The sequence below is a fragment of the Lissotriton helveticus genome, chromosome 2_1 (genome assembly GCF_964261635.1).
Source record: "Lissotriton helveticus chromosome 2_1, aLisHel1.1, whole genome shotgun sequence".
NCBI classification, from domain to species: domain Eukaryota; kingdom Metazoa; phylum Chordata; class Amphibia; order Caudata; family Salamandridae; genus Lissotriton; species Lissotriton helveticus.
Window position 1 is genome coordinate 2,080,160,903 of NC_136059.1, and position 19,731 is coordinate 2,080,180,633.

Consider the following 19,731-nt stretch of genomic DNA (forward strand, 5'->3'; position numbering starts at 1 on the left):
TTCAAAGGGCCCTCCTTTGATGCTCGTGTTTAGAAGTTTGTCAATTTTCAGCAGAGCTCGTTTTGTGTTTCTGAGTACCGGGTTGTCTTTGATTGCTGGGTGTTTGGTGGCCGTGAGGAGGGTGATGGGTTTCATACCTTTTAGCAACCCCTGTTCGAGTGCTAGCCATGCCGGTGTGTAGTCCTGTCTTGGGTCCAGCCAGTGCAGTCCCTGTCTAGCTAAGCACGCCTCGTGGAATCGTTTGAAGTTTGTTATATTTAGCCCCCCCTGCTCCTTTGATAATCTGAGTTTTTGCATGCTTATTCTGGCCCTCTTCCCTCTCCATAGGAAATCGTTCAGTATCAGCCAGTTTTATTGAAAAAACAGTAACTGCGTAATTTGTTAATATGGACCGTGTCTCAAATGATTTTAAATTTATAAAAAATAATTTCCAGAGCAATGCTTGTCATGCTGTTTGTTTCAGTGATTTTACTTGAGGAAGCATATTCATTTTCACTACTTGCACTGAGGCTCAAGACACCCTTGCTACGCCACTGATTTCAAACAACACTTCCCGGGTTTTGAACAATATTCAATACGGATATTAACTACATGGGAGTCTTTAGGCTATATTAAACACTAGTGCCTTTCAAACAGAATACGAGTCAGCAGTGCGCCCATTTAACACAACACACAGCATACAACACACAGTTGTCAGTGGTTGTCTCAATCAGATTAGTTTGTCTCTGGCTATTTCTCCCTTTTTTCCTAGTGACTCTTTGCTGAGGAGAAAAAAATCTCCGCTCCAATTTAAAAAATCTAAGTTCTTACCCGAAAGCATTCTTTTACCTCCTGAAGTCATAATTTTTGAAAATCACGTTTTACGTGACTTGGATAATCTCCAAAGTAAAAATGTTACTACAATTCCAACTGTAGCAAAACTGAGATGCTAGCGCTGAAAAATCTATCCATAATCTGGCTATAACTGTGAAGCCAGCTGATAAAGGTGGGGGGATAGTGCTGTGTGACACGGTTAAATATGAACAAGAAATAACCAATCAACTGTCCAACCAACAATTTTATAGACCACTTGACACTAACCCTACACCACGACTCAAAGAACAGATTTGAACTATCACTCAGGAAGGTCTGGATTCAGGCTGGTTGTGTAAAAATGAATTTGACTTCCTTAATAGTGACCAAAGAAAAATTCCTAACATCTATGTGCTTCCGAAAGTACACAAGTCACTTATTAATCCACCAGGGAGACCCATTGTGGCTGCATGTGGGTCTATTTTAGAACCACTAGCACAATATGTGGATGTATTTTTACTTCCATTGGTTAAAGAAATACCCGCATATATTCGTGACACCATGGATTTGATATCGAAGGTAGAGGGGTTCAATTTTGACCCGTGTGAACAACTTCTCTCTACCTTCGATATCAAATCACTTTACACCAATATACCTCAAGACGACGCATTAAGTGTACTTGAGTTTGTCCTTGAATTGAGAGATCGCCCCCATCAAGTACCCACTAAATTCATTGTAAATTTAGCCCAATTGTGCTTGAAAAACAATTTCTTTAATTTTAAAGATAAACTGTTCCTCCAAATTTCGGGGGTACCCATGGGGTGTAGTTTTTCACTGAAAATTGCTAACCTTGTGATGGCCCAATTTGAACAAAAGTGGATATATAGCGACACCAACCCATATAAACATCAAGTGGAGTTTTGGTGTCGCTATATTGATGATATTTTTATGATTTGGAACGGTGATGCGGCACTACTTACGGAGTTCCACAATTGGTTGAATTGTAGAACGCGTGAATTTAATTTTACGGTGTCAAGCGACTCCAACAAAATGAATTTCTTGGATGTATACATTGAACATGAAGAAGGTAAATTGTGTGTAAGTCTGTATACTAAACCTACAGACCGCAATACCTTACTACACTTCACCAGTAACCACCCACGGACTTTAAAAGAAAATTTACCATACGGTCAATTCCTCCGAATAAAGAGGAACTGCAGTAACAAAGACCAGTATTTTTCCATGCCAATAAACTGAAAGAAAAGCTTGAGAAACGAGGCTATTCAAAAAGATTGATCAAAGTAGCTCTTAAAAGAGCTTGGTACACGCCTAGAGAAACATTGCTGGTACCGAAAGATAAGGACAATGCAAACACCCCACTCACCTGTGTGTTAACCTTTGACCCTCGAGCTAATAAGGTTAAGAAAATAATTCAAAAAAATTGGAAGGTGTTGGATGAACTTGAAATACCTAAACCATTGTTTGCATTCAAGAAAGGTCAGAATATCTGTAGCCAGTTAGTAAGATCCTCAATCACCAAAGATAAGGTTGTGTCAAGAGACACAAGAGATCTGCTAGGATTACCTCCGGTACTGGGCCATTTTAAATGCCATAATTGTATGGCATGTAACCTTACAAAGTACTCGAAGGAGATTGATATCAATGGTACAATTCATATACAAAGATCATTCTCTAACTGCAATTCAAAAAATCTCATTTACTGCATTAAATGTCCATGTGAGAAATTTTATATTGGACAAACCATCCAGACAGTTAAAATCCGTATTTTGCAGCACAAATCAAGAATAAAATGCAAAATCACAGGGGCACCTTTGGTAAGCCACTTCCTTGCTCATAATCATTCAGTAAAAGATATTCATTGGTCAGTGTTGTGTGTTGTCACGAACATGAACAAAGGAGAGACAGAAATCAAACTCAACCACCTTGAAGCTAGATTGATTGAGAAGTACCAAACATCAAAATCAGGTTTAAATGATAGAGATGAGATTTGGTCGCTGCTGAGTTAATTATGGCTATAGTCGTACCTGTATAATATGATAATGGGTATACAACATCGATTTCTTTTTATATTGATTGTTTGACAGATTATATAAAACTGCTTCAGAATGTACGAGGTTGAGGCAACGCACTGGGATATAAGGTGGTAATATTAGTTCTCATTCTTTTCTTTTGTTGATGTGACGTTAGGTTATAAATGAGGGATGTGACACGCTGTCCAATGCGCGGCCCTTTATTTCCCTCTAATATTTTCTTTCTTCTTTCTTTTTTCTTTTTTCTAATTTTATCTATTTTTCCGTTTTTTCAAATCCGGTGAAAAAAAAAAGAGGTAGGATTCGATCCTTGTTGCATGTGTAATTTCGATGTTCTTTATAATATGCTGCCATGATGCGTAGGTTATACTGGTAACCATATCGCGAGTCCTTTTTTAGTTTTTAGTTTTTGCTCTCACTTCCCCAAATTAGTCCTATTTCAATGTCTATGCCTTAATATGGCGCGCGAGACGAATGCTGAGATGCGAGTAATTCAGAGATTGCCGAAATAGAAGGGACCTTTTTGAACTTCGGGACCTCCTAGTCTGTGCTGAAATCTACATAGCACTGCCCCGGTTTGCGTGTAGGGTGTAACAGCCGTTTGAATGGATTTAACTTTATCGGGACGATTCGGAGCCACACTCTGCAACGACAAGGTAAGGGCTGTTGTAAGATATTGTACTCGGTTTGTATCAGTCACACTGTTTACTTTATTTAGAACTACGAGAGAGAGTGTAATGCCCCCGTTTATTTCCTCTTCTTTTAGAATATCGAATTTGGGACGTCATTCCTGCACTGAGAACGCCCATTATTGGGCTGGGCAGGCACCGCTTTACTTAAATTACACAACGAGTTTTGACTGCATTTTTAGGCAGGTAGCTACCTCTCTAGATGGTGCTTTTTCTGGCTCTTGCATGATAGATTACATAACTTTTCCTCTGTGTACGACTGGCCTTTACTGTTGAGACATAGATTTGATCACTTTAGAAGGCTTTTTATCTCCCTTGCATTTTATCTTTGCTTTCCTGGTTCCTAGAGATCTCTTTCTCTTGCACTTTATGTGGTGTTTTTGATTTGTGTATTGTTGCCAATATACCTTTAGGTACTTGTCACCTCTATATGTAGGATGGTCACTTATGGCTGGGTGTTTGTAATTCGTGACCTCATAAGTCGTAATTTTGTATATATGTAAATATCGTCCTTTTTAGGTCTCGCGTCAGCGAAAGACCTTATGTCGCCCGTTGTCGGGAATGTGGACAGGAAAGGGTGCACGAGCGCAGAGTAGCTCAGTTTTCACCTCGTGAACGCGCACGGCGCCGTGCCCCTCTCCTGTCCACCTTCCCTTGCGCAAACACTCACTCACGCATGCGCACATACACACACACGCGCGCACACGCACTTACACAGACACGCAGGCACCCAGACAGGCAACCCCCTCCTCCTCCCCCACAGTCACACACGCATAGACCTTATGTCGCCTGTTTTCGGGAATGTGGACAGGAAAGGGTGCACGAGCGCAGAGTAGCTCAGTTTTCACCTCGTGAACGCGCACGGCGCCGTGCCCCTCTCCTGGCCACATTCCCTTGCGCAAACACTCACTCATGCATGCGCACATACACACACTGCATACACACACACGCGCGCACGCGCGCACACGCACTTACACAGACACGCAGGCACCCAGACAGGCAACCCCCTCCTCCTCCCCCACAGTCACACACGCATACACACACTCAAAGCACCAAAAACACAGTATTTACACGTCCCCCCCCTACTCACCGGGCTGACTCAGGAGTTCTGCTCTCGAGGCCGGTCTTTCCTCCTCAGGTGTGCAGGGTTAGCGGCTCAGGCTCGGCAACAGCAGGCGACGCAGAAGGTGATGACGAGCTCCCTAGACGTCCGATGTGCATGCTCACGGCACATGGAAACGCGCACAGCGTGACTTGCTCCCGTACAGCTGAGGTGCATGCTCACGTCGTTATCCTTCGCTTGTTTTAAGATTGCTCCTCCACCTAGAAATGCTCAAATGTAAATGAATGCGGAGCCGATTTTACAAAGAGCGCCGTGCTTTAATGTTATTTGCAGCCTGACCCCGTCACAACGCGTAAGCCCGCCCCCACCGCCACCTTTCGCTCCGAGGTTGCTGCTCGCAGTTCCCTCCCTCACTGAGACAGTCTAAGGTGGCAGTTCCGGTCCAATTACTTTCAGGGCAGCGGTCAGAGCCTGTTGTATCTCTGTGACAGCCCTGCTGGCATGATGATCTGGGCCGCTCGCTGCAGGGCTGGGCAGATAGCGGCACGCTGACAGGGGCCGACAGCTCTGGGTAACGATTTTGATAGGGTGGGCTGTGTGTTGAATCCTAATTAGGCAGCTGATCTGTGCCACACTGGTGGCTGCGCTGCTGGGCGGGGTAGTTGCGCACTGACCTGGACGGACCGCATTGCTTGGGGTGAATGATTTTTAGGGTTGAGTCGAGTCATATTTGAAATAGGGATTACCATAGCATGCACTCTGGTTGTAACCTATGTTTTGTGCCTCAGCCTCAAGCTTCAATGCCCGGCTGTGGAGTCCGCAAGTCAGTTGATTGTTCACTCTTAATTTTTATGTACTTAGGCAGCGGTCTGTTGATCAATGTAGATGGGGCCTCACATCCTGTTTGGGACGGGTCCCACGTGGGACAGAGCAGCCTTCAGTCCACATTTGCTCTGCATCTGATTGACTGCCAGGGAGAAGCCATAGGGGCCCAGTGGGCAAAGGCTGGCCAAAGCAGGAAATGCTAACTGTTAGTTTGCCAGCCCGCCCGGTGCGGAGGCACACCTGTCTGTTCACGCTGTGACCAGGGGCCTGAGTCCTGTCTTGGGCTGACTGGACTGAGCTCTGCACCAGACACCAACGTTGCATGCAGGCTGTCAGCAGTCTGTGCTATGCACTCTGACTCTTCTGCCCCACGGTCAAGAGAGCCTCTCCCGGTCGCAGCTATCCATCATCACTGAGGCACTAACTTTGGAAAAACTGGACTGATGCCTGCCTTGTGGCTGGTCGACTTGCAACTGCCCTGTGCCCCGAGAGAGAGCCCCTTCCCGGACCTGTGCCCCTGCCTTGCTATGGACGCCAGCAGCAATGAATTGAGACAACACAGCGAGCAGCATTGGAGCCATTCTGGCATTCAGCGTTCCCCACTCACTGGTAAGGTTGCTAAATACTGCTCATTTGGTCATGCTTGACAAAATTATAAAAAATTGTCTTCATAAAGTTTATACATTTTACAATGGACTTTGTCTTTATTTACTTTAATTATGAGACAGTTATCTTTAACTTTGCAGCTTCAGAACACTGCAAAGTGTTCTTATTTTTACTGTTTAAAGTATGTATGCACTGATTAGGGGAAAAATCTCGGCTTTCGGTGCATCTCAAAATTTTTGTACGAGCCAGGACAATAAAATACTTATCCTGATAATGCCAGTAAAAACAGCAGACTAATGGTAACCCTATATGCAAGTGACCGGTACAATAGAACCTACCTGGGATCTGCGGCAGTATCAGTGAGCAATAGTGAAGGCAATAATCCAAATAGGCCAATCCAACCTTGGTCAGGCTCAGGTTCTTCCTAATGGCAGGAGGGTGAATGTGCACACTGAGCAGCATTTGCTGCTGCTTGTGGGCCAGTCCGGGCCTGATTTGAGCTTCTTATTATTGTGGTGGGGAGAAGGCTTTATATGACGTATTTGTAAGTGGGTGGTGACTCTGAGTGTCACTTAACAGGAAGTGTGGTAATGTGGCCCATCAGCTTTAAAAAAAAAGTTTAGTGGCAAGAGCCTGCTTCAGGAACACCGTGCTCTCTGTAAAATAATAGGTTTTACTTTTTCAAAACGTTGACCTATTGGTATTGTAAATGGCAAAGCCTCCTATTATTATAAAAGGCATTGCCATTTACAATGCCAATAGCTCAAAATCATGCAATTACGAGACCTATTGCATTGCAAATGCTTGTTGTATTTTGTAGGTAATATGTGTATTTTTTGCCCAAAGTCCTGAAGAGGCCTTAATAATTTAGAGGCTGAAACGCGTCGACTGTTATTATAATCTGACACCGAAAATATTGAAATTGAATTTGAAAAATTGGATGAGAGCCTTGAAGAAAAGAAGCATAAAGTGATTTTCAGCTTTGAAGGCTCGAGTATTGAGACTGTTATTATAATCTGACACCGAAAATATTGAAATTGAATTTGAAAAATTGGATGAAAGCCTTCAAGAAAAGAAGCATAAAGTGCTTTTCAGCTTTGAAGGCTCGAGTATTGAATGTGGTGATCTGGATGAAGGAATTAAGGTCACATAACAAAGTACCATAAACTTCCTTGTTGAAATTACTGGGCATTTGAACCATAAAAAGGGTTCAGGAGAAAGTTTTGTTGTTTTGTTCACATTTACGTTTTTTTGCACATTGTAAATATTGTGTAATATATGCATGTCAAAAGAGATAAATATATATATATATATATATGTATAAAATGTAAAAAGGTAAATAAGTAAGAGAAAACGGAGTAATAATTCTTCCCTATAGAGACTTGGTTTACTACTAAAAAAGTTATGCAAACCACTTTTTTGTTTGTGTTGATTCATTTAAATGTCTAGATAGCTACTAGATGAATAAAAATGAAGTGAAATAGAGATTTAGTCAAGTAGTAATTTAAAAACACAGAGGATAGATAATTTTTGGTATCGGTCCTAACACCAGTTTGTAAAAATAATACCATAGGCATCATTATATTTAGCTTAGCCCAATTTACACCTTAGGCATGTGAATTTAATGAAACACATTTGCTTTCTTGTGCTTAGCAGTATCTTGCAGCCCGGCTGCCCAGTAGTATCTTTTCTTTAAAACAAATAATAGGTTGGCGAGACGTGCGAGCGCGCAAATCAAAATGGCCGCCACCCGGTGAGCTCCACCCCATTTTCGCCCGTTTTTCATTTTAAAACGACGAAATTCTGTCAGAATATCATTCTAAATGAGGTCGCTGCTTTAAATAAGAAGATACCTGAATTGTGAGGAGGTTTCAAGATTTTTTGGACATCAGAAGTGATATTTCCAGCTCCCTGGTTCCTGCTCCCAGCTCTGCATTAAGGTACTGCCAGGATTGTCGGTCAAGGGGGCGGAGTATACTTCAGGAAAGGGCCTGGCTTGGGCCTAGCCACACCCATAGTCCAGTTTAGCTGCTACACCAGTCATTTTGAGGATTGTTTCATATCTTTTACTATATTTACTCATACTTGTTTATCTATCTTCAAATTTAATTATTTATTCACAAAAATGAAAAATCAAAATCCTCTCAACAATAAAAGGAGACAGCAGGTTTCACCTCCTCCAATAAAATCGAAAGTGGTAGAGTTATCTGAACCATCACTATCTTTAATTCTGGAAGAAATTCAGGCACTTCCCGCTAATACAGATACTATTGCGACAGAAGTTAAAAATGTGCGAAAAGAAATGGCGAGTATGTCAATGAAAATATCTGATAACTCAATTAAAATAGAAGATAATAAAGTCAAAGAGGATGCTTTTACTCCACTTGTGGCGAAAATATCACCTAAGTGCTCACATCTTTTGGATATGGAAAATCGCAATAGGCAATACAACCTTTGTATATTTAATTTATCAGAAGAGGTTGAGGGAACTAACTGTCGATTATACTTGGAGAACCTAATTCCTGGTCTTTTACATATCAAATTTCCAGAAAAATTAGGGGCGTGGCTTGGCTGGCTGCAAGATGGCTGTACTTTGAGTGGGCTCTGCCAACCAAACTCAATAATCCGGCATAATCCTGCAGGAATCCCTACCTGCTCGGCACATCAACGCTGCTCCTGAGATCCCCACGACGCGAGGCGCAGAATGATCGTTCCGCTGTCCTCCAGCTCGATTTTGTGGCGGAGAGCAGCCATCTGGTGCGGACGCCCAGCCTACGTTCCCGGGCCCTCGAGGTTCGACCTTCCTCGCCGCTGACTGCGGAGGGTCTCTGTCGCCACCCACGGCCTGCTTCTGTGGCATCGTCTGCTGACTCTGGGTGAGTTGTGCTGCCTCTCTGGTCTTGCTGGTGGGGTAGAGGGCCCGCGAGCTGTTACGCCCGGCCCTGGGTGCTGCGTTGTGGGTGCCAATGCTGTGGCGCCTCCCAGGCCTCTAGCTGCTGCTGGCGCCCAAGCTCGGTGATGTGAGCGGCGGGCCCCCCGTGGCTCCCTGCCAGCTCTGCCTCTGTTTGGTGGGCGCGCTCCCCTCCCCTACCCTCCCCTCCGGCTGCCGATCTGCCTTGCTGTGCGGGCGCTGCCCGCGGACTGCATCACCGCATCAAGCCACTGGGGCATTGTCGGCACTGGTGTCCCCCGGCCCTGGATACCTGTGCTCCCGTGATCAGGCCCAGCCACTGACTCCTATCCATTTGTTCTTGCCGGGGGGTGCCGCGGGGGCCTGGAGTGCCTGCCCCCGCACCAACACCACCCTGATCTCTCTGCTACCGGGGCCGCATAGGTGTGACACTCCTTGAGGCGCTCCTGTCTCATCGCTGCCGGGCACTTTGGCACCCCCCATGCTTCGGAGGACTCCGCAGGGGCCGGGTGCTCCCGCCCCCGCATCAACACTGCAACTTGGGCCTCCATAGGTGTGTCGCTCCTCGTGACACTCTTGCATTAATGCTGCCAGGCACTGTGGCCTTTCTGCGCTCTGGGGGGGTCACTAACCCCTGCAGCCCTTCAGCTTCGACGCCCTATGACTGGTGGTTCCTTTCTGGCCTGGTTTGGTCACTTGTGAACTGAGGTGCGCTCGGTGCCTCTCCTGCCCACTGTGTACTGCGGCCTGCAGTCGTGTCCTGAGGTGGGTGGTGAGGCCATCTTGGACCCTACCCTCTGGTCTGTTGATTACCTGCCTGGCTGCCTCTTCCTTAACCTCCACTTCTGTGACCTTTGGGGAACGGGGTTCCGCCTGTGGACTGCCTGTCTGGTACCTGCTAGGTTCTCCACTTGCCTGCTTCCTCTGCCCGTCGTTGCGGCGACACTGCTGGCCTCTCTGCATTTCCTCCTCAAAAGCCTACTGCCTCTTCCACTGCTCGAGGGTCTCTCTGCGGATTTTGGTGGCCTTCAGTGTGGGTGTCCCGGCTGAACTTTGGTTGCCTCCTATTGTCAGATGTCCGCTGCTGGAGCCTTCTGGTCTAGATTGACTGCCTCCTGCCCCGCGTGGGCCTCTCCTCTTCCCACTAGGATCCTCATCATGGGGAAATGGATCCCAAGCAGCCCAAGATTGCGTTCGACCTCCGAAGGTCCTCTAGGCTGGACGTTGCTGGATCCGAGGGTGCCGGCTCTGCTGCCACCATGGACGCCCTCCCAAATCGAGAGGATGACCTCAAGGCAATCATGCTGGACGTTAAATCTACAGTGACTGGAATCCTGACTCAGTTGGACCAACTCTCTGCCCGCCTGGACATGGTAAAGGCCCGCATTGACTCCCACGACAATCAGTTGCTCCACGTCGAGTCCAGAGTGTCAGACACCGAGGATGCCACCACCCAAGACTGTCAGAAATTACTCAAGATCCTAGCAGTTATCTGGGAAAAGAATGAGGATTTGGAGGCCCGCTCCTGCCGGAGCAACCTCCGCATCATGGGACTTCCGGAGTCCACCAACATTTTAGGGATGGAGGACTTTGTGGAGCAACTAATCAAGGAACTTTTTGGCGACATCCTCATCCCGGTGTTCATTGTCAAGCGGTCATACCGATCTCTGGGTCCGCGTCCCGGTCCCAGGCTTCCTCCATGCCCCATCATCGCCAAAATCCTGAATTACTGGGATAGGGTTGCCATACTTTGTGCTGCACGAGACAAGGGCACCATCAACCACCAGGGTAACGCACTCTCCTTTTATCCGGACTACACCCTCACTGTTCAAGCTGCTCGGAGAGAATTCCTCCCCGCTAAGCGCATCCTGCAGAAGCATAAAGTCTCATACTCCCTGGCCTATCCTGAGAAACTGAGAGTCTGTCAGGGCGCCAAGACACTTGTCTTTCCTGATCCGGGAGGTGCCCTGGCATTCACCAAGAAACTGGACAAGGAGGCCCGCTCCTCTCCTCCTAAATCTCAGCTTGATGGAGCTGACCGCCTCAGAGACAATGACTGATTGTGCAGACTTTATAGTTTCATTAATTTCTTTTTTCCTGAGTGATTCCTGAAATAACACAAGCTTGACCACCCTACTTCCTAGCGGGGGTGTTCGCCTAGCCCTGCCATGGCCCCACAGGATGATTCCCTTTTCTCCTGATGTTCCTCCCTCTCCCAGTTGTGGGTCCCTGGGGTGGGGCGGGTGGGTTGCTCAGCCTATTTGGGAGGTTGGAGTGGGTGTGGGGTTGGTGGGTATTGTTTGTCTGAATTGGTTGGGATGGGATGGAGTGGGGGGTTCTCCTTGGGTTTCTTTGCTCCTTTATTGGGATGGTGGCTTTATTTTGCCACTTTATGTTTGTTGTGTTTTGTCTCCACAAGCCTTGATCTCGACACTGCACTGTGCTTCACGCCTCGTCTTGACTCGAGTCTATTGTTATCAATATTCTATGTTTATACTGCTCCTCTAATCCTTCTCCCTGCTCGCTGGTTGTACACACCGGGTCGGGGTACATGGGGTGCTGCCTCTGCTCTCCGACGCGCTATGCACCTCAGCGCCACATCTGTCAGTCTGAAGCTTGCGCACCCCCCCGAATTGCCCTTCTTGAGGTTGCCCCCAATTTACTCACTATACCTGCCTGCGATGCTCCCCACCTTTCCTGCATATTGCTATGCTTGGGACCACCTCCTCATGACTGACACTGTTTGCTGGACCTGGAATGTTCGGGATCTGAACAATCACCGTAAGGCCAGATTGATCCACTCCCACTTACAGCGACACAAGGTTGACATTTGCCTCCTACAGGAGACGCACCTGATGCCAAACTCCCTCACTAAAATCCAGGCACCTCACTGGGGGGAATCACACTCCTCTACCTACTCCTCATACGCAAGGGGTGTCTCTATTTAAATACGCAGGGTCTTCCCCGGCACACTGCGCAGGTACTTATCGATCCTGGAGGCCGGTATGTAATTCTTCATGGTTCGCTGCTGGCACAGACCGTTACAATGGCTGCGGTATACGGCCCTAATTCTGATGACCCCAATTTTTTCCGTCATATGTGGCAGCTCATTTCTGCTTGTGGCCCTGCGGCTGTCGTCTGGGGAGGGAATTTCAACGTCACCCTATCATCATCACTTGATCGGTCTGGTTCGTACATGTCTCACCCGAGCGCCACTTCGGCTCTTCTGTCTATTCTAACGGACAACTCTCTGCACGATGCCTGGCATCACCTTCGGCCGGATACCCGTGAGGGAACCTGTGTCACCAGTGCCAGGGGCTGTTGGTCACGCATTGATTTTTGGTTGACCTCTCCGGGACACTGTCTTTTGTGCAGACATTAAAACTGCCATCACTAATTACTTCAAATTAAATACGGGTTCCATAGACTCTGCGTCTGTCCTCTGGGAAGGTTTTAAGGCCGTCATACGGGGTGAATGTATTTCCAAGCAGGCTGGTGTTCTTCATTCCATCCGCTCCACGTTATCCTACCTCGAGATGGACATAAAATATCTGGATGCCGCTCAAGCGGCGCACCCTAGTCCTGATACGCTAGCCCAAATACATCAAAAACATACAGAATTTTTGGAGGAGGCGACCCGCGAGCTCTCCTTTTTGGGTAGGGAGGGTCGGGCCTGCGTTTCGGTGAAGGTGACCTTCCGGGACGTGCTTTAGCCAATTTCCTTTGCCCTTCACACGCTGCTTCTTGCGTCACGGCTCTTAGTGATGGGGGTTCATCTAGAACCACCTCCCCTGAGGAGATTAAGACCCGCTTTATCGACTTTTATTCACAGTTATATTCTGCTGGCACCTCCCCATCGCAGGAGGATTTCGATCAATATTGCGAGTCTATCTCGTTTGTCTGGCTTGAAGACTACCACAGGAAATTCCTAGATAAACCTTTCACCAGGTAGGAACTACTCGCCGCCATCCCGGCAAAAAGGCCCCCGGCCTTGATGGCTTACCTGCCTCATTCTATAAAACGTATGCGAACCTCCTAGAACCACACTTGGCGGCTATGTATAACGAATCCTTCGACAATGGTTCTTTCCCCCAGTCTCTCCGTGAAGCCATGATACCGCTGCTTCTTAAACCTGACAAGCCGGATGACCGTCGCGATTCCTACCGCCCCTCTCTTTAATAAATATTGATAGCAAAATTTTCTCTAAATTGATCGCCTCCTGACTCTTGTTGCTCATGCCTCTCATTGCTCTTCCAGACCAATCTGGCTTTATTCCTGTTAGAGCTACCTCACACATTTTTTTCAGTTCTCCACCAAATTAATCCCTGCCTCCCTGCGGTGGCGGCCCTGCTGGACGCCACAAAGGCGTTTAACACACTAGAATGGCCTTTCCTCTTCTACCTCTTGCCACGCATGGGCTTCAGCGTGATGTTTATACACAAGATCCTGCTTCTCTACACCAACCCTTCAGCGCGTCTCTGCATTAATGGCCAGGTCGCTGACCCTATTAGTATCAATTGGGGCACCCGACAGGGATGCCCACTATCGCCTATGCTTTTTGCCATTGCGATGGAGCCCCAGGCCGCCAGGCTCCGTCAGCACCACACCCACAGGGGAATCAGTTTCCCGGCCCATTACCTCCTTTATCCATGTACGCGGACGACGTAACCTTATATGTCCGTAACCCTCAGGAAAACCTTAGCTCCCTCGTTTGGGAAATCATACACTTTGGTGGACTTTCTCGGATTCAAGTAAACTGGAGCAAGTCAGTGTTATTGCCCTTAACCGATGCCACTATACCGTTCACCCCCGGCTTCCTGTTTATGTGGGCTTCTGGCCCCACGCGCTATCTTGGCATCTGGTTAAGTAGGGACCTGGACGAATTATGGAGATCTAACTTTGGTTGTGCAGTCGATTGGTTGGAATCAAAGATCCCGACCTGGAGCCGGCTTCCACTATCTCTGGCAGGCCGGATCGCAGTCGCCAAGATGGTGGTTCTGCCAAAATTTCTATATCTGTTCTTGAACGTTCCGATTCCTCTTACCACTCAATTATTTCGCAAATTGCGCTCCCTCATCATTTCGCTCGTCTGGGCAGGTAAACAGCCAAGAGTGGTATATGATATCCTTACTCTCCCCATGTCTGTCGGGGGGATGGGCGCTCTTGATTTCAAGATCTATGCAGTAGTGCGCTCAGGTCAGCTTTCTCCACTTCTGGATTCATTCCACCCCTTATCAACCCCACGTTGCCGTTGAGACGGATATTGCTTCCCCTTGGCCTTTGTCCACGGCATTGATTGCGCCAGCGGTGCGCACGCGGGCGGAGGTGGACCCAGTTGAGACCTTGCGATGGGCCTGGTCCGGACTTCACCAAATATCCAATCTTCCCCTGCTCTCTGCCAATGCGGTGCCAATAGTGAACCCTGACTTTCCCCCGCTCCAGACTTCAGGCATGTCTAAACATGTGACGCGTTTGGAATTACAGACAGTCGCTGATCTCTATCCTGGCGACACTTTTTACTCCACTCCTGCTTCCTCAGGCCCGTTGGATACGCTTCTGTATTATCAGCTATGCGCTATTTGTCGGAAGCTACACTCCACATTTCCTCAGCCTCCACCCACCATGCAGGCTCTTGATTTTATGTATACATCCCCATCGCCACATAAAATAGTCACCAAACTGTATGCGTTTACTCTAACGTCCACCTCTATTTCTACAGATCATGCGCGCGAAGCTTGGGGCGCTGATCTGGGTATGGACGTTGCGCAAGCGGACTGGCTATACTGCTGTAACTAGACGAAGAAGCTGTCGCCAAATTATCGGCTCCATCTGATACATTTTAAGTTTCTGCACAGGCTATATTGCACCCCTGTTCAGCTACACAAACTAGGGTTAATTCCAACTGACACTTGCAGGCATTGTGCGCCCCGCTAAGGACTTCGCACATTTAGCGTGGTTATGCCCCAAGGTCTCCGAATTTTGGCGGGCAGTGTGCTCCATTGTTTCAGTCATCACTGGTGCTGCTGTGCACCCGGACCCCCCGTGCTTGCTTGGCTTTGTAAAATTCTGCCCGGATGCTTCTCGACGCCTAATTGCGATGCTACTGATCTTGGCCAGGCTTAGGGTGGCGATGTGCTGGGGTCGCAGGGCTACTCCTAAGGTTGAGAGTTGGCTGGAGGACGCCTCTCGGTGTCAGACTCTGTTATCGGAGTTCTGGGACTTACTGCCTGCCAAGTCTCGTCCAGTGGATATTTGGGGCCCTCTGATCATTTATCTCCACTCACGTACCCCCCTTGCGATGCTGCCTCTCCCGCTCTCCCCGCCGGCCCTGTGCCCGCGGCAGTCGCCGGTGTTGGCTGTTGACTGCTCCTCTCCTCCTCATTGGCCACCCCGCATCATGTGGCTTACCAATGCTGTTATAGCTGAGGGCTGCTGACCTTGCGAGGCGACTGTCCTTAGTGTGCAAACGCTGTGATTTAGCCTTAACATATTCATGTTCTTTGCAAGGTGCATCGAATTGTCCCCTAATGCTTGACTTGGTCTATACTGTGTTCATCTGAGTTTCCATGTAGCACGATGTAATGTGTCTGTATTTAAGTACCTCAATAAAAGGTTTTTGAAAAAAAAAAATCCTTCCCATCGCAACCCTCAACATACCAAGCCTAGACAAATGATATTTAAAGTTCTTCGCCATCATCATTTGGTTTTGATGAGAAAAGCAGCAAGAGAAATTCTCTCATTGATGGTCAATGGCAAGAAAATCTTTATTCATCAAGATTTTGCAGGAAACTGGTGCAATACGTAAGGAATTTACTGATTTTCGCCCTCAATTAAGAAGCCTTGGATACAAATATGGCCTATTTGATCCATCAACAATGCGCATTTGGAAAGATAATTTTTCAAAATCCTTTCAGCGTCCTGAAGAACTGCGACATTTTCTAGATCAACAATTACAGCATTCAATGGACACCCATGGCCCTACAACTTGACGTTTTTCCAGTATGATCTTTTCTGACAAATTTATAATTATTTAATCGTATTTTGGGTTCCAACTGTTCCGACCATGCTTGTAGAGCGTTTGTGCGTTTCACTGTTCATATTTATATATTTTATTTGTCTTTTTTTCCATGTTTTATTTTCTCCTTTCCCTTTTGCGTGTTCTGGAGCTACTTTCTTCTTAGCATTTGTGCCTTTTTCTTACTTTCCTCTTCTTAATCTTTTCTCTCTTTTTCTTCCATTATGGCTAATATTAAAGTAGTTTCATTAAATGTTAAAGGTTTACGCCATCCAGTTAAACCTACAAAAATGTTAGATTATTTAGGTAGTTGCAAAGCTGATTTTAGTTTTTTACAGGAAACTCATATAGATGATAAAATCTTAGATTATATGAAGAAAAAATGGGTTGACAATATTGTTTCCTCTCCTGCTAATGGCAATAAAAATGGTGTAGCTATACTATTTGCAAAAAAATTGCATTTCCAAATTTTGAGCAAAATTACAGATACGGATGGGAGACATTTAATCGTTAAAGTTAAAGTTCATGATTCTATCATACTTTTATAAAAAATGTTTGGTCCTACTGCGGATGATCCTGTTTTTTGGACTAATCTTTCAACTGAGGTTTTAAAAATGGTAATGTGCCTTTAATTGTTGCTGGTGATTTTAATGTCATATCTGATCCTTTATTAGATTATCTTGTTCTAAATTCCTTCCTCCTAAGGTTTATTTTGCTTTAAAATCATTTCTTCAAACCACTAATTTTGTTGATATCTGGCATCTACATTTCCCTACAGATTTTTTTTTTTTCAAAACCACACAATTCTCATTCTAGGATTGATTATATATTAGTTTCAAGACAGCTGATTAACCCTGTCACTACTACTAAGATTGGTAACATTGATCATGCTATGATAAATTTAAATTCAACCTTTACTAAACAATCTAGATGGAGAATGCATTCTGGTATAGCTCTCAATGAACATAATAAACCAAAACTTTTATCTGCCATTCATGATTATTTTCAACGTAATCCTGAAGGTTCTACTTCAATGGTTGATAGATGGGATGCTTTTAAAGCTTATATTAGAGGGGTTACTATTTCTATTATGGCCTACGAAAATAAGACCTTTAATGCAAATATTAAAAAGTTGGAAAAACAAATAGCGAAACATGAACAACTTTTTATTACGTCTAATGATCCTCATTATAGAGTTAAGCTGAAACAGCTTCGATATGAATTGAATACAATTCATAGTAAAAGAACTGGCAAGAACAGGCCATTTAGCTAAATTTAGTTTTAATGCAAATAGATCTGGAAGACTTTTAGCGAATTACCTACGTATTATAAAAGATAAAACTCAAATCAACTCTATTCATGGCCTCAATGGTAAAATTGCTTTATTTCATATAGATATTGTTAATTAGTTTTTTGTTTTTTACTCTAAGTTATATATTAAACCTAATTTTCGTGATGGTTCCGTAGTTGATTCTTTTCTATCCTCATCTGGTCTACTTAAGATTTCTCAATCAGATAAAATTGGGCTTGTCTCACCCATTACTAAGGATGAAATTGTATCTGCTATAAAATTTCTTAAACAAAATAAATCTCCGGGTCCTGATGGTATCCCAGCGGAGTTTTATAAAGAATTTCAGCCCCAAATGTTACCTTTATTATTTCAACTTTTTACAATGTTTAGCTCTTCAGGAAATACTTCAGGTTCTTTTACTGAGGCTTTATTTGTTGTACTTCCCAAACCAGATAAAGACCCCACCCTTGTATCTAATTATCGCCCTATATATTTAATTAATCAAGATTGTAAATTATATGCTAAAATATTGGCCACATGATTATCCCCTGTATTAGATTCTATCATACATCCAGATCAATCTGGTTTTATGAAAAATAGATACTCTGAAAATAATACAAGAATTTTGTTACAAGTCATTGAACAAGGTCATATGTTAACCATTCCTTCAGGAATGATGGCTTTGGATGCTGAGAAAGCCTTTGATAAACTTCATTGGCAATTTTTATTTCATACTTTACCATCATTTAATTTTGGTGACACTTTTATCCGCATGATTTCAGCTTTATAGTTTGCTCCTACGGCTCATTTATTTATTAATGGCCAAGTTTCAAATCAATTCTCCCTTTTTAGAGGTACAAGACAAGGGTGTCCCCTTTCCCACTATTGTTTTTAATTGGTATTGAACCTTTTCTTACCTCTATAAGAAATTGTGATAATATTAAAGGGATCAATATTAAGGATGTTATTATTAAAACCTTAGCGTATGCTGATGATGTACTTTTATTTATCAGTGATCCCTTATCCTCATTTCCTTCTTTATTAGAGATTATAGAAAAGTATTCTATGGTTTCTGGTTACAAATTAAATACTAACAAAACAGAATGTTTTCCTTTAAACATTTATTGTACTCCTGATATGATTTCCATGACTGAAATTATTTGGGAAAAGAATAAATTAAAATATCTTGGTATTTTATTCTATCATTTATAAAATCAACAATGACTTTAATCAGTAATTTTGTCTTAGATTATATTAAAGACAAAACATCTAAATGGTCATCATTGCATCTCTCATCATGGGGTTGAATGGAATCTATTAAAATGAATATTGCTCCTATAATCTTTTACCCCTTGCCATGATTCCTACTCAATTTTCATTAAAATTTTATAAAGATGTTGATGAACTTCTCTCCAAATTCATTTAGAACAACATATCATCCCGCATTAGTTATACAAAATTAAAAATGCCTAAATGTAATGCTGGATTCGGTATCCCAGATTTTTTTCTTTATCATAAAACTTTCATTTTAAAACAAAGTGCCATATGGTTTATTCCTTTTTACAAAATCCACATACTTGGCTCCATATTTTTTTTTTTTCAATCCTCATTTTGCGCATGAATGTATAAGGAGTACAGAGGGAAACTTGAGACCTCCACTTATTGTCCCTTCACTCTTTTCTCTTTACTGTACCGGCCACAGAGTGTATCCCTTTGGTGGATCTGTCGTGTTTAGTCCTCTTATATCCTTTACCATACTCAATAATTCTTAACAACTGGGTGAGAGCTAGCCATCCTGGCCACTCGGCGGGAATGTTCCCGTCTGAATTATTGTCACCGCTTTAATCATTGGACATATTATTGTTTTGTCGGGTTCCCTCGTTACCTTGCATATTACGAGCAAAGTGGTTTTCCCAAACTTCCCAGAAGTTAAATCTTTTCGAGGGTTTTCCCTTCCTATCCAATTTATGTGTTGTTATTATAGAGTTTAGCCAATCCTCATATGGAGGTGGTACTGGTTTAACCCAATGCAGGCATATTTCTCTTCTTGCAAGAAGTATCAATACAAATAATACATTTTCTTGTTTCCTGGTTAGCCACTCCTCACTTAAGTTAGCCTTGGTACAAATCCCAAAAATAATTAGTGTTGTACTTACTTTTAGGTGTTTTCCCAGTATCCGACATAGCATATTACCTACTTCCTGCCAGAAGAGGTCCAATCGCGGGCAACCTTGGAACATATGCAGATCATCCGCTTTTTCAAGCCCACACTTAGGGCAGGACTTTACACTTGCTCCTTTGAATTTTGACAATCTTTTGGGTGTCCAGTATGCCCTGTGCAGTGTGAATAAATGATTTCTCTTCAAGCGTGCTGGTTTAATAATTGACCAGCATTTTTCACATGACTTCTGCCATAAATTTTGGAGGTCCGTCTCTATAATGTCTTTACTCCAGACTGACTCCGGTATTGAAACATTTTCTTCTCCTG

At 44.5% G+C, this 19,731-nt stretch overlaps 1 long non-coding RNA gene across 1 annotated transcript in view; it reads left to right on the forward strand.

The window, feature by feature from the left end:
- The first annotated feature begins 2,860 nt into the window (after nucleotides 1–2,860).
- LOC144820010 (uncharacterized) overlaps nucleotides 2,861–19,731 on the forward strand; it is a 282,501-nt gene continuing 265,630 nt past the window's right edge. The window contains exon 1 of the long non-coding RNA XR_013607669.1: nucleotides 2,861–3,499. This is a non-coding gene — a long non-coding RNA (uncharacterized LOC144820010). The remainder of the gene's footprint in view (nucleotides 3,500–19,731) is intronic.